A 16,763-nucleotide genomic window follows, 5' to 3' on the forward strand; every position below is an offset into this window, starting at 1 on the left:
ACAGTATGAAGGATCTCTCACCATCACTCAGAGGTCCTAGAAGTACCATTTCTTAAAGTCACATCCGTAGAGATGTCATCTCCGGAGACACCATCTTTAGAAGTATCATCGTGGGGGTCAGTCATTCTTGCATAGTGGCTATTTCAGCACATCATTCATACAAAGCGCAGGATTCAACAAAACAATGAATCATGGAATAAAGATGTTCACATCAGCGTCTACAAAAATGGTAACCACCCAACTCTTACCTATTTACAATTTCACTAGATGTAGTGATTATAATCTCGAGAATTTGTTCGCTCCTTCGAACCTTCAAAGACGAACAAAATTCGTTATTCAAATCCATAACGTGATTTTCATAAAATTGTGAACAATTCACGAAACTTCCATCATGTGAACAATTCACATAATTTTCACCGTGTGACCGACTCCACCAAGTGAACACCCATTGGTTTTGTGCATATACTATCAGATCACAAAATCCGTACAAACAATATTTTATCAAAAATTGTTTACTTCTAGAAATTACTGAAAATTAAAATTTAATTTCACATAAATTTTCATTATGTGAACATTCACTGGTTTTTCAAAAATTGTACAAATGTCCATTCTACAATTGTGAAAACTCACATACAGACATTATTTCACCGTGAATAATTGTCTACTTCCAACAGTTGTTCAAAATCAAAACATTGATTTTACAAAAATATACATTTTAACGTGAAACTCATGTAACTTTGAAAATATATGTATATATCTTTGCTCCCTCTCGCGAGCATCCGTCTGTGAAACGAGAGTCTTTCAATTTTGTGAAAATCTGCATATTCACTATTTATGGGTGAAAACTATTTCTACCGTTTTGGTAATTTGGGGTGTGTGGATGAGAAATGAATCTAAACCCTAAAAAAATGCACTGCACGTGAGTGCTTTTGATTCGAGAAATCAATCTGTACAATTCTGACCTAAACCAAGAAATGGTTGTTCCAGACTTGCCTCGGTCACAAAGTGAAGGAGATGGGGTTGATCTTAGGGAGGGAAGCGAAGAAGGTGTTGAGATTGTGAAGGTGTAGGATGTTTATGACCTGTATCAGAATGAGGAACTGGCTTGCAATATGGAAGCTATCAGTCCTGGTGTTCTGGATACGTATAAGACTTGATTTCTTGTGTTCTTTGGCATAGGGGGGAGAACTTATTTATACAAGTCATTGAGCCTAACCCACGTCTCTCATGGGAAATGGAGGAACTGGAGTGATGGAATAATGGAGTTGTGTGTTAGTGTCACACGACCATTCTTGCCCACTTCTCCCATCATCACTAACCGTCCATGTCTTCCTGACACGTTCTTGTGATGGCGTGTTGCACGCTGCACGCTGTAAACCGCCAAACCAATACCCCAGTATGTATCCCCCAGTTTGTGACATGCTTGATGTCTCGATTGTGTGGATCGTGGGACCCACAGAAGGTAGTATACGGTGCTAAGTTAAATAACTAAGTTATTTGGGAAAACAATATTTATGAAATATCGTGTGTATTATATGCATGTAATGCGTCGAATATATTCAGCATGTATGAAGCATTGCTATTTTAAGGCTTAACGGAGTAAGTCACGAATTAAGCGTCTTAAAATAGCATCACGTCCAGCCATCTTCGAGTGATCGCTTGGAGGCTATACAGGCAAGCCCTGCTTTGGTCGATCACCCCACGTGGAAGAGTGGCGGACGGTGATCATGGTGATGCTTCATTGGCTATTTAACTCCTGACTAGGGCTTTCCAACCAAGCTGGTAGAGTTGGACGGAAGAGATGATATATGACGATCATCTTCGACCGCTTGATGAAGTTTTTAGGGTTTTGAAGAGGTGCGCAAGCATCACTCTTCAGCTTGATCGAATCCAAGCATGGGAGACGTATTTGGCATGACCGACCGGGCATGCGTGTAGAAGGCTTGCCGGTGTACACGTCCGTACCTCACTGTCCCATGAAAGTGCGATCTAAACCACTCAATTTTTCCGGCAAAGAGGAGCGGCTGAGATTGATTTGCGACAGAAATCCATGTCGCACGTCATGCCTACTTCGGGCGCGCGTTTCGAGACGTCCAGCCATGGTTGGCCTTGGTCGATCAGTCAGGCGTGTAGATGGGCCCACGGTGATCGTGTTTACATGCTCGGGACCCTTTGAATCTACATCTATACCCTCCATCTATGCTTGCGAAGATGGACACTCGTGATCGATTAGCAACACATGTAATATGCCGCAAACCCTAATTAGGGTTTTTGGCCAGTCGCGTGCATGCATGTTCGGCCTCCCGAAACTATGATCTACACTCCTCATCCGGGGAGGTCGACCGTGTGGGACCCTTGTTGGGCCGGCGGTGAGTGTGGTAGTATATGTCCGACCAATCCAGGCTTGATCTAAGCCATCCAACTAGGCCGGTCAAGTTGGATGGTCATGATCGATTTAAGTCCCCAGTGGACTTTTCCTACGACCCTTGATTCTTCACGCTGACCCAACTTCGGACAAGCATACGTTACAATGTGGCTAGGTCAGAGAAAAGTCGTCTATACATAAGTGAAGGGGGACCCGCCGGTGTGTACCACGGCAGATGTCCGACTGTCTTTAGAATAATCCTCGCCGTCCAACCGCGCCGACGAAGTTGGACGGTCGTGACATGTTTAAGTATGCCTTGGACGGTTTTTGTCGCACGACTTCTTTTTTAGCTGCTCCACACCAGCTTGGTCATCCAACTCTGGGCTGGTGTTTGGTGGATATCTGAAGGGCGTGATATGCACCTGACCGGCCAGGACATAAACGGGCCCGCTGGTGGTCATTGCGGTGGTAGCCTGCTGCTGCTGAGGATCGTCTAGGATGGTTAAATCATGCGGCCAACTTGCGTGGTCGTGATTGTTTCTGAGACTGATATGGACAATCCAGATTCAAATATGCTCAATCGGGCTAGTATAATACACCGAGAGATGTATGCTCAATCGGGCTAGTATAACACACCGAGAGATGTAGCCTGTACGGGTATTTCGTGCATGCCTCACTATCAACACTTGGAGATTCGTGTTACTCTGCTGAGAGCAACACTCAGTCGTCATGCCACACTAATAATGAGAGTTCTGCGGGAACAGCACATGAAATACAAGGCTAGTCATGCATTAATTAATATTGCTATAAATTCACAGGGTATATGAGATTGTTTCCACATGCTCCAACCTGGATGAATTTTGTGTATTTAATTCACAGAATACTGGGATTGTTCCAAAAGCTTCATTTTAGGTGAATTAGTAAAGTGAAGAAGTATTCATCACTTATCAGTGGCTTTATCCTTTGCAGGATGTCAGCGCATGAGTTTGGTTTTACAATTTTAGCCCTGAACTAAAATCCACCGTCAACATTAAGTCCTCTGCCTAGCACATAATGGCTACACTATTGTGCGGTAGGCATTAGATGGTGATATATACAGATAAAACTTATGAGACAAAGTTAGATGTTACTAGGAGAGACAGGTAGTCCTGTCCTTGGAGCTGTCACGTTCAAGAGGCGTCCAGGTGAGCATTCCCCTAGCATGATGTTGGTCTTGCCTGTTTCGATCGACCTTGCTATGCCTGCTTCGGTCGAGAGCCTGCTTCGTACTGTCTTGCCTGCTTCGATCAACCTTGTTATGCCTGCTTCGGTCGAGAGCATGCTTCGTACTGTCTTGCCTGCTTCAATAAACCTTGTTATTCCTGCTTCGGTCGAGAGCTTGATTCGTGATTGCACCGCTCAAACGTGGGGCTGTTTTTTCTGCTTCGCTAGATCGTGGGGATGTGCCTAATCAACAGACTGCTGCGCCTGCTTCGCTCGAAAGTGGGACTCATCATGCGCCTGCTTGATCGAACGTGGGCTTGCTGTGCCTGCTTCGATTAAACGTGGGTCCACTGCGTGCCTGCTTCGGTAGAACGTGGGACCCGATGTAAGCATGCTTGCTCCGAACATGGGCAGATGTGCATGCTTCGATCAAACACGGGTCTAGTGTGTACATGTTTCAAACGTCGGCCCTGTCATGTGCCTGCTTTGCATGTACGGTTGATGTGCTTGCTCGAGTGTCATCCTTGCAACTTCGACCAAACACCGACCCAGCTAGCTTGACCAAACACCGGCCTTGCTTCCTGCTCGAACGTGGGACCCACCGCGTGCTTACTTTGCTCAAAAATGAACTTTGTGTGCTCAAATATGAATGTGGGTCCTGCAGAGAGCGTTGAAGCAGCTTCTGGAGCGAGCAGGTCATGGAGAGCGTTGAAGCAGCTTCTGGAGCGAGAAGGTCCCAGAGAGCGTTGAAGAAGCTTCTGAAGCGAACGTGGAGGCGGCTCTCCTGAATAGACCATTGAAGCAGCTTCTGCTGGAGGGAGTGTTGAAGCGGCTTCCTCTTCAGTTTTATTTACCCTTGCGAATTCCATGCTTCTTGATTGACCATCTCTCTCATGTTGAAGAAGTCCTTGACTGACGGTGAAGGAACTTCATGCTGAGCCTCAGTCCCCAAGCGTGGTTTACATGGTTTGTATGGTCGGTGGGTTTATCATAATAAAGATATCGCCATCTCTCCTTCGTGGCTCTATTACTTCTCCATGGGAAAATAAAATATGCAGAAGTTCGGATTACCTATGTTCGTAGTGGTTGTTGCTGTGGTGAAGCTCGGGCACTGGTATCAACAAACGCAACTACTTCTTCTACGGGAGACGAAATTCTGAAAGCGTCTCTTAATGTTTCTGTCGTCGATACAGATATGGAATATCTTGGACGTTGTTTCATCATTGTGGAAGTCGTGTATGCGGTACTGGAGTTGGAGTTGACGCGCAGGATGTTGTATCTCGGTGGTCTTCCTCTTGCTGCTTTAGTGAAACTGCTTACAGAAGGCTGAAGGTTGTATTGCTTGTTGATGAGATGTATGCTTCCACGAACATCATGAGGCTCTTCATTACTGGCAGGCTTGTTCTTTCTAGCAGGGCAGATGTTGTTGTAGATGAGCATTCAAAAACTCTATAGGATGACCAAAAACGCAGATTCTCCAACATAGCACGATAGATATGCACTATCGTCTGATAGAGTGACTCGCCCGGATCTTTCCGACATGGCGCGCGGACATCGTTATCTTCTTGAGGCTGCTCCCTTGAGGTATCGTCTCCAGTGGAAGATTGATGTCATAGAGCGTTGATACGTTGCACCGAATTCTTTAAACCAAATAGCAGTACAGTATAATAAAGATTTCCGAGAGGAGTTCGAAAAGCTATCTTACTTGCGTCATGCTCGTACATCCTTTATCCGATTGTACCCGCTATATCCATCCGTGAAGAAGAACATGTCGTGTCCGCTGATGGAATCTGCTAACATGTCAATGTTAGGTAGAGGAAAATCGTCTTTGGAGCAGCATTTGTTCAAGTATATGAAATCCACGCAGCACCTGATCTGTCCGTTTTTATTTTCACCGGGACCAGATTAGCCAACCAGGTCGGATGATGGATGATCTTAATGAAGCCAGCAGCAAGCAACTTCTGAATCTCAGTCTTGATTTTCTCTTCTGCCTCGTGCCTGAATTGCCTCGGAGATTGCATGATCAGCTTGGCTCCAAGTATGACATGTAGATGGTGGGTGAACAATTTTTTATTTGGACCAGGTATTTCTTCACACGTCCGAGCGAATATGTCCTGGTATTCTTTGAGAGGTTATACAAGCTTCGTGCGTTCATCCGTACACTAGGTTGAGCTGGTGGAGATGGGCCTAGGATATTCATTATTCCCGATGTTAACGATTTCGAGCTCATCAGTTGTGGAGTTGGTGTCGTCTTGCAGCTGTCGTGGAGCATCCAGCACCTCTTCTTGTGGATCGTTGTTGTTGTAGCATTCCGTTGGGCGGAAAGACTGGGTAATAGTCTCCCCTACTGATTGCTAACAGAGGCGTCGGTATACAGTTTTCCCTTTCTGGTCACGGCTTGCCATGAAAGTTCGTTCTCTCTTGGTGTGAACATGGGTTGTGGCTTCACCGGATGAAGAGGAATGCCTTGTCAGCAAAGGTGCGTCGTGGGGCTTAACCCTCAATGATGCAAGTCGGTCCTCCTCCTGGATTGACGCCCACGTGGGGAGTGGGATGCAATGGAGTTTGTTTGATCCTTCCCGCGGAGCTTCCCTCAGTTCGAACAGTTCCACTCCGCATATTGGTGCATAAGGAGACAATGATGCAGGAATACGAACGACTTCTTTATTCAGCATAGTCTTCAGGCATTGGTGATACGTTGAAGGGACGATCCTATTGTCATGAAGCCATGGTCTCCCTAGTATCATATGATAGTCCATATCCTTCTCGACGACTTCGAATTTCACTTTCGACTGAACGGGCCCTACTGATAAATTCAGATTGACATACCCGTATGTGCTGGTCTGGTTTCCTTCAAAGTCTGTCATTGTGGTAGGTTGTCGTACGATCTTGCATGGGTTGTCCTGGGAGTCTTGAGAGTAATCACATTCAAAGACGCTCCCGTGTCGATGAGGGCCCTATTGAACTATGAATCCTTGATGCGTGCAGTAACATGTAGGGCCCGGTTGTGACCTTCCTCCACCATCATGTCGTCCTCTGTGAATGTAACATTATTCACAGATGTTCCTGATGCGTTCGAGACTTCTGGGCGTGAAGGAGCCAGGTGCACGTCCAGGTCTATCTGTTTAATTGCAGCAAACGTCTTCGCCCGCTGATTCTTCGATAGGTGTAAAAGTTTGCATAAACTTTCCACTAGAGAAGTCGATCCACCGGCCTCTGGTTCATAGTGAAACTATTGACTTGATGAGGATCGCTGCAAGGATCAGTCCACAGTGTAGACATCCAGGAGAACTGCTCATATCTGATGTCATCTCGATAAGGAGATCGAGTATGTCATTTATCGCTTCTTTGATCAGGTCCACATTTCTTGTCAGAACTTCTTGCATCCGTGCTAGCTCAGCCAGAGTTGGGATTTCTCCATCGTTTGAAGCGACAAAGATAATGGGGGTATTGAAATATGAAAATTCGTTATAAACAGAATTGTTCAAAGGAGGGTGAGAGACATTACCATTTGAAGGATTCTGGCTGAGATCCTTCGCGGTAGAATCATCCCTGAGGCCAACCATCTTTTGAAAATCTTGAGATCGCAACCGAGAGATTAATCTACCACTGTGTTCGCCAATTGTTTATGGGTGAAAACTATTTCTGCCGGTTTTGGTAATTTGGGGTGTGTGGATGAGAAATGAATCTAAACCCTAAACAAATGCACTGCACGAGAGTGCTTTTGATTCTAGAAATCAATTTGTACAATTCTGGCCTAAACCAAGAAATGGCCGTTCCAGACTTACCTCGGTCACAAAGTGAAAGAGATGGGGTTGATCTTAGGGAGGGAAGTGAAGAAGGTGTTGAGATTGTAAAGGTGTAGGTTGTTTATGACTTGTATCAGAATGAGGAACTGGCTTGCAATATGGAAGCTATCAGTCCTGGTGTTCTGGATACATATAACACTTGATTGCTTGTGTTCTTTTGGAAATAGGAAGGGGAACTTATTTATACAAGTCATTGAGCCTAACCCACGTCTCTCATGGTAAGTGTAGTGAGGGAGTTGTGTGTTAATGTCACACGACCAATCTTGCCCACTTCTCCCATCATCACTAACCGTCCATGTCTTCCTGACACGTTCTTGTGATGGCGTGTTGCACGCTGCACGCTGTAAACCGCCAGACCAATACCCCAGTATGTATCACCCAGTTTGTGACATGATTGATGTCTCGATTGTGTGGATCGTGGGATCCATAGAAGGTAGCATACGGTGCTAAGTTAAATAACTAAGTTATTTGGGAAATCGATATTTATGAAATATCGTGTGTATTATATGCATGTAATGCATCGAATATATTCAGCATGTATGAAGCATCGCTATTTTAAGGCTTAACGGAGTAAGTCACGAATTAAGCGTCTTAAAATAACATCACGTCCAGCCATCTTCGAGTAATCGTTTGGAGGCTATATAGTCAAGCCATGCTTTGGTTGATCACCCCACGTGGAAGAGTGGCGGACGGTGATCATGGTGATGCTTCATTGGCTATTTAACTCCTGACCAGGGCTGCCCAACCAAGATGGTAGAGTTGGACGAACGAGATGATATATGACGCTCATCTGCGACCGCTTGATGAAGTTTTTAGGGTTTTGAAGAGGTGCGCAATCATCACTCTTCATCTTGATCGAATCCAAGCATGGGAGAAGTTTTTGGAAAGACCGACCGGGCATGCGTGTAGACGGCTTGCCGGTGTACACGTCTGTACCTCACTGTCCCATGAAAGTTTTATCTAAACCACTCAATTTGTCCGGCAAAGAGGAGCGGCTTAGATTGATTTGCGACAGAAATCCATGCCGCACGTCATGCCTACTTCGTGCGCGCGTTTCGAGTCGTCCAGCCATGGTTGGCCTTGGTCGATCAGTCAGACGTGTAGATGGGCCCACGGTGATCGTGTTGACATGCACGGGACCCTTTGAATCTACATCTACACCCTCCATCTATGCTTGCGAAGATGGACGCTCGTGATCGATTAGCGACACATGTAATATGCCGCAAACCCTAATTAGGGTTTTTGGCCGGTCGCGTGCATGCATGTTCGGCCGCCCGAAACTATGAGCTACACTCCTCATCCGGGGAGGTCGACCGTGTGGGACCCTTTTTGGGACGGCGGTGAGTGTGGTGGTATATGTCCGACCAACCCAGGCTTGATCTAAGCCATCCAACTATGCCGGTGAAGTTGGAAGGTCGTGATCGATTTAAGTCTCTAGTGGACTTTTCCTACGACCCTTGATTCTTCAAGCTGACCCAACTTCGGACAAGCATACATTGCAATGTGGCTAGGTCAGGGAAAAGTCGGCTATACAGGAGTGAAGAGAGCCCGCCGGTGTATACCATGGCAGATGTCCGACCGGCTTTGGAATAATCCTCGTCATCCAACCGCGTCGGCGAAGTTGGACGGCGGTGACATGTTTAAGTCTTCCTTGGCCGGTTTTTGTCGCACGACTTCTTTTTTAGCTGCTCCACACGAGCTTGGTCATCCAACTCTGGGCTGGTGTTTGGTGGCTATCTGAAGGGCGTGATGTGCACCTGATCGGCCAGGGCATAAACGGGCCCGCTGGTGGTCATTGCGGTGGTAGCCTGCTCCTGCTGAGGATCGTCTAGGCTGGTTAAATCATGCGGCCAACTTGCGTGGTCGTGATTGTTTCTGAGACTGATATGGACAATCCATATTCAAATATGCTCAATCGGGCTAGTATAATACACCGAGAGATGTATGCTCAATCGGGCTAGTATAACACACCGAGATATGTAGCATGTACGGGTAATTCGTGCATGCCTCACTATCAACACTTGGATATTCGTGTTACTCTGCTGAGAGAAACACTTAGTCGTCATGCCGCACTAATAATGAGAGGTCTGCGGGAACAACACAAGAAATACAAGGCTAGACATGCATTAATTAATAATGATATAAATTCACATGGTATATGGGATTGTTGCCACATGCTTCAACCTGGATGAATTTTGTGTATTTAATTCACAGAATACTGGGATTGTTGCCACATGCTCCATTATAGGTGAATTAGTAAAGTGAAGAAGTATTCATCACTTATCAGTGACTTTATCCTTTGCAGGATGTCAGCGCATGAGTTTGGTTTTATAATTTTATCCCTGAACTAAAATCCACCATCAACATTCACGTATTAAAAAAAAATTCATGAAAGCTCATAGACAAAATTTTATTACTAACAGACGCACACGCATGTCTATTCAGAAAAAAACTTTTCTCTCGTATGAGCATCCACTTTTGAAACGAGAGGTTATTCCCTTTTATGAAATCTTACATATTTGAAAAATAAAATTTTGGATTCCGTGAAAGCGCATAGACAAAATTTTTATAATTAGACTCAAGTCTATTTTGTTTGTTTCTTAAACTAACGAATGAACAAACGTCTGTTCCTAAAACATGGGTTTCCTTTTTTACGCTTGGTCCCGCGAACCCTAAACCAACCAAACTGGACTTCCGATTGTCCAAATCAGCAGTGCCTCATCTTTCCGTGTTCACGAGATGACACCCTATCATGCTATTAGAGTCCTCACCTGAACATTTGCTCGTACATGACACCATTGGAGCAAATTGAGGATTCTGAAAATACCTTTGTAGACCGAGTTCAACCACCGATCCCATCGACTGAAAATCACCATTTAATGCATAATGCGGAACATGACTGTCCCTCACTAAGCAGGGGACTTAATTTTGATTGTGGATTTTCAACAAAGGTCAAAACCGTAAAATAATGATGCATGTTTTTGACACGGCTTTCAGGCATGCGACGATTCATATTTTACGAAGCCATGATGAACATGTATGTCGAAAAGCCTCCACTATCTGAGCGTTCGATCCCTGGCATTTCATCGTGCCCTCTATGTAGAACAACATAATTGGGCGGTTCTCCGTAGATTGAGAGCTTAACGCTTTCAGGACTTCGGTGACACTCACTGTTCCCTGACTACAGGAGAGAGACCCCCTCCACATAAAAGAACTATTGGGCGGTTCTCTGTAGATTGAGAGTGTTAACTCCTTCAGGACGTCGATGACACTCACTGTTCCCTGACTATGTGGAGAGACCGTGGATAGACCCAGGCGGTTCTCCGTAGATTGAGAGCATCAACGCCTTCAGATTCCGGCAACACTTGTTTCTCTCTGACTATGCAGACGCTTTAAATGGTTAATATCCTTCTGCAATATATTAATTCTGTCGTGACATTCACTACTGAATTCCCAGAATGATCTATTTTTGCTCATATTTCATGATCGAATCCACGGCTTGATCTCATGGAATAACAATAAACAATTATCTTTTGCTCCGATTTCATGATCGAATCCACGACTTGATCTCATGGAATGGCAATAAACAACTATAATATCTCGTTACTCCGATTTCATGATCGGATCCACGGCTGATCTCATGGAATGGTAATAGGTAATTTTATTATTCCAAATTCATGGTCGAATCCACAACTGATCCTATGAATTCATAATAAAACAACTACTCATTTTATTGTTCAGTTTCATGAATTATAATCCACTGAATTTCATAAACTAATAATAAATACTCAACAACTGGGCATCTGGACCATCGCTGAGTAAGCCCCACAAAAATGGTGCAAGTGTACTCGACAATGATGCACGACTGAGCACCCGGATGCGCAAACGATCATTAAAAAATATGGACAGATGAGGAATCATGCGCAAAACAGGAGAAAACAATAAGTAATAATAAAATAATAAGAGGCGCCATGGGCCGGGCCCACCGGCTGGCCGGCCGTGGCCGGTCACATGCCTCTTCCATTATTTTTCCCTATTTTTGTTATTTTCATGAACTCATGAAAACTCCTTGATTTTAGCAACTTTCCTTGTTTGAGCAAAACTCATGGATTCTTCATAACTTCACGGATTCATAATAATATAAAATAGGAAAAGGTGTGCGGGACCGGGAGACCTGGCCGGACGGCCATCCCCAAGCCATGTCCGGTCCCACACCTTACAACCCCTAGCCTTTTATAATTACTATTTCCCAATTTCACGAAATTCCTCTGTTTCAACAAAACTCATGGATTCTCCATAATATCACGGTTTCATGAAAAGTAATAATATAAAATTATGAAAAGTGTTATGCGATCGGCAACATAGCCGGCCGACCATGCCCTGGTCGTGGCCGGTCCCACACCTTGCAATCCCTAGTCTTTTATAATTATTATTTTCCTCAATTAATGAAACTTCTTGGTTTGAGCAAAAATCATGATTTCGTCATAATTTCTTAAATTTTGCTCGAATCATGAAAAACCAAAAGCCATCATGGTCACAGGACCGGCTAGCCTCTCATGGCAATTTTAAATGTTAAAATACTCTTATTTTAATATTTACAAAATATTGATAAATGGAGCATACATGCTGATTCCAACAAAAAATCAAGAATTTCAGGCAAGACGAAACTCTTCTGAAAATTCATAATGTTGCTCGAACGCACATCAGAAAATACTGAAACTCTCAGTACGGAAACACGGATACCATGGTAACACGTGCATGCCTTCTTGACCGACCATGGTCATCCCTAGGGCTCTCACAAATCCGGTCCCACACGTTTTCATAATTCTGACCTAATTTGCTCAATTGCTCACACTGGTCCCAAATTCTCTCCAACCAACCTGGGGATTGCTCAAATGACCAACAGCTGGTCCCGTGACCACCAAGAGCAGGTCTCATTCTCACTTGGTTGGTCCCACACTCTTTTCATAACTGGGTTTTATCACTTAATGCTGAATCGAGCAATATTTCAATAAATGATGAAACCGGCATTTAATCATCATTCTTTCACCAACTCTCCAACTGAGGACTTTGGTGCATGCTCACTCGAGCAATTGGCACCACATGAACGACCATCATCCCATGTGGTCGGTCCCTCTATCACTCATGACCTATTTTCAGCGATTCATCAATTAACAGAAAATTGATCTGAAATTAGGTTTTCCAATAAATGTTCTACGAATCATCATTCTGAGCAAGATTCAAACACTAATGAATTTATGTTGATTCAGCAACCAATATTTGAATTAATCATATAATATTTGGTAATCTACCAATATTTTATTATTGGGTCATGTCACCGATAAATAATTCTTCGAATTGGGAAATACTTGCTCAGTTGCTCAAATATTGATCCAGCTATCAATATTCAGTAATTCATCAGTAATTTGTCGAATTGAGCAATACTTTCTCAGTTGCACGTCAAATTATCAATAATCATTAATTTTTCAAATTGAGAAATACTTGCTCAGTTGGACATCAAATTATCAATAATCATTAATTCGTCGAATTGAGCAATACTTGCTCAGTTGCACGTCAAATTATCAATAATCATTAATTTTTCGAATTGAGCAATACTTGCTCAGTTACACGTCAAATTATCAATAATCATTAATTTGTCGAATTGAGCAGTAATTGCTCAGTTGCTCGTCAAATTCTCAATATTCAATAGTTCGCTGAATTGAGCAATACTTGCTCAGTCGCTCAAATACTGGTCAGTAATTCATCACTGAATCTACAATATTGACATCATTTCATAGAACTACATGTTCGATCCATGAATCGCTAAGCATTCATCACTCATGCTCGATTCAACAAAACCTAGACTCATTGTCTAATCAGTCAACAACTGACTAATTAATACACGTCTGTCATGCAGACTCCACGATTCGTGAAACATCAATCATGTCAAATTGGGGGATATTAATTAGGGTTTTGGTCTGGCGGCCTACAGTACGTGGATTCATCCACAACGAGAAATGTGAGTAAGTCGTGTCAACGGTTTAAGGAGTTAGAAAAGTAGTGGGTAAATGATCAACCAAGTCTCCGCACAATGTGGAACTGGTTTCACCACAATCTCCCACTTTCCCACTCTTTCACTCAAGAAACCATCACACTTGCAGGGATCAAGGTGTTCACGACTCTGACAATCTAAATAAGTCTTTGAATCCATGATTGAAAACAACGAAGGATCACTCAACAATTGTCGAATTTCTCGAGTAACTACTCTCTAGAATTCATCAATCTATCAGAACTTATTCGAACTCATCAGTTCACCAAAAATTGCAGAAACTTTCAACACATCCACAATCCTTGATCATCATTGATCCCACACAATTTTCAGCTTCCCTCCTATAGATCAACCCATCTCCCTCTTTGCGACCGAATTGACTCTGGAACGGCCATTGACTTGGTTTAGGCCAGAGTCCTATAGATTGATCTCTCGAATCTAAGCACTCCCTTTGCAGTGCTTCTGTGTGAGGTTAAGCAGTTTGCTCGGTTGAGGAGTCTCGGCAACACGCTCGTCTCTTCACTTCCCTAAAAAAACAGCGAATCGTTTTTCCCCATCTACAAAGTGCTTCTGGCACTGGCACCAAATCGAATTTATCATTGACAATACCAAAAGAGAACAGTACAATGGAGCATTCTCCAACAATCCGTGCAAGCCAATGAAGAGCTCCATTAAAGAGCACTCCTTCTTCACAGTACTGTTCGTAATAAAGATAGTAAGGTACGCTTTGAATTCTTTTCCATGAATTTGATCTTAATGTATAGACATCAATATGAGACTGTTAAGAAACATAGTTTTGACATCCTGGAGTAGAGATATTGCATATCTCACTATCTTTACTCTAAGATACTTACGTATATATTCCTTGCATGTTACGTATATATATTATTCTGCATGCAAGATATGTATTATTGTTACTTCCTTTTCTAATTCTTTGTAACTTGTATAAAGGGAAGTTATGCTTCATTGTAATCTACACACCATTAATATATCAACCTTGATTCCATGACATCTCTTGTCATGGCATCAGAGCCACAAGAGATCCAATCTTCCGCTGCAAACCATCAATAATCAGATTCCTTTCAAAGCCTGAAATCGTGTTTACTTTGTTTATTTTTCTATCTCAATACCTATATTCTCATCATGTCTCAAGAAGACTTTTCCATTACAGCAAAGTTCGATGGAACTAACTATAATCATTGGTCCTTTCCCATGAGAAGTTTCCTCAAAGGAAAAGGACTATGGAAATACATAGATGGTACAGAAAAGCGTCCCGCAACAACTGTTTTAGAGAAAATAGACAAAACAGAACCTTCAATCAGTGATAGTCTCAAAGGTTGGGATATTAACAATCATAGAATTCTCACATGGATCGGAAACATTGTTATTACATCCATCAGTATGCAGCTTACCAACTTCGAGGTCGCCAAAGAAGCATGGGACTTTCTCTCCAAAAGGTATACTCAAATCAATTTTGCTCAACGTTATAAACTTGAACAATATATTCGATCCCTAAAGCAACAGAATGACCAGACAATATCAGATTTTCACTCAGAAATGTCTGTAATATGGAATCAATTAGCACTAATGGAACCCAGATGGACTACTAAAATATCAAGAAGAATCGCGGTTAGTTCAACTTATTATCGCTTTAAGAGATGAGTTTGAATCTGTTAGAGCATCAATTCTACATAGAACACCTCTACCCACAGTGGAAGCTGCATTATCTGAACTCATCACTGAAGAAACAAGGAAGAGAATCAAGCCAGACATCTCAGCTGTCTTTGCTGCATCATCAAGACCAAACTATAATTCTCAAAAGAATCCGTCAAACCGTGACATATCTCAAGTTCAATGTCACAACTGCAAGCAACTTGGACATCTATCCAGAAACTGCACTCAACCATCAGTTCAATCATCAACAACATCTCAAGCTCTATCTCCATATCAATGTAACTACTACAAGGAATTTGGACGGTGAAAAACTGCACATCACCAACATCAAGAATTATGCGTGAGAAAAGGAGGAACTTAAATTCAAATACATCAACAAGATTCACTGCAGCACCAGTTTCAGCTGAGCTAGAAAAGAAGCATGAACCATCTCTACCTGATATTCAGGAGATGATCAAACAAATCATGTCAATTGGTAATAATCCTTCACTGGCTTCTGCACTGGCAATTCCTACAGGTATTTTTTCAACTAAGTGGTTTCTCGACTCAGGTGCTTCCAACCATATGACTTTTAATCCTCAGTTGTTTGAGAGTCTGAATCCAATAATAACTCATATAATTCATACTGCTGATGGGTCTCAATTAACTGCAAGTCATATTGGATTGGTTAAAATATCCAACAAATTGTGTATACCTGATGTATTTCTTGTTGCTAAGATTACCAACAATCTTATCTATCTTCTTCTTTTGTACGCTCGGTTCACTAGGTTCTATACCACTTCAACCTACAGAGAAAGGAAAGTCTCGGATTTAGACTTCTACGTGCCGTGTATTACGCGCAATTGGACAACTGTGTGATCAAGGATTTAAAATTCACTTATTTCCTTCTGGTTGTGTTATACAAGATCCAAAGACGGAGAAGCTAGTTGGGATAGGCCGTAGAGTGGGTCGATTATACCTTCTAGAGATGCTCATTGTCCCTATACAATCCAAAGATCAAGTTGCTTCTATTTCCACCTCTACACCGTCTTCCATATCAACATTCATGTCTTGGCACTATAGGTTAGGCCATGTATCGTTCCCTCGTCTTAGATATGTGATTAATAAAGGTTTTTTAGGTTCTACTCAACTAGATAAAGAACCTTGCTGCATTACTTGTAAGATGGCTAAACAACCAGCTTTACCTTTTAATAACAATACAACTTTTTCTAATGCACCATTTGATCTTATTCATTCCGACGTTTGGGGAAAATCACCTATTGTTTCAAAAGGAGGGCCTTATACTATGTGATTTTTATCGATGATTACACAAGATATACTTGGATATATCTTTTTAGTTCAAGGTCAGATTTCTTGAAAATTTATACTGAGTTTTCTACCATGATCAAAACCCAATTTGCAAAAACCATTAAAACCTTCCGTGTTGATCAAGAGGGGAGGGGGGGGGGGGGGGGGGGGGAGGAGTGAATATATATCAAATCCTTTTAGAAATTATCTTAAATATGAGGGTACACTTCTCCAATTATCTTGCACAGAAACCCCTGAACAAAACGGTGTTGCAGAACGCAAATATCGTCACATAGTAGAAACAGCTAGAACTCAGTTACTTTCTGCATCAGTTTCATCTAATTTTTGGGGGGAGTCTGTCCTTACTGCCTTATAC

Source organism: Papaver somniferum, chromosome 3 (genome assembly GCF_003573695.1).
Source record: "Papaver somniferum cultivar HN1 chromosome 3, ASM357369v1, whole genome shotgun sequence".
NCBI classification, from domain to species: Eukaryota; Viridiplantae; Streptophyta; class Magnoliopsida; order Ranunculales; family Papaveraceae; genus Papaver; species Papaver somniferum.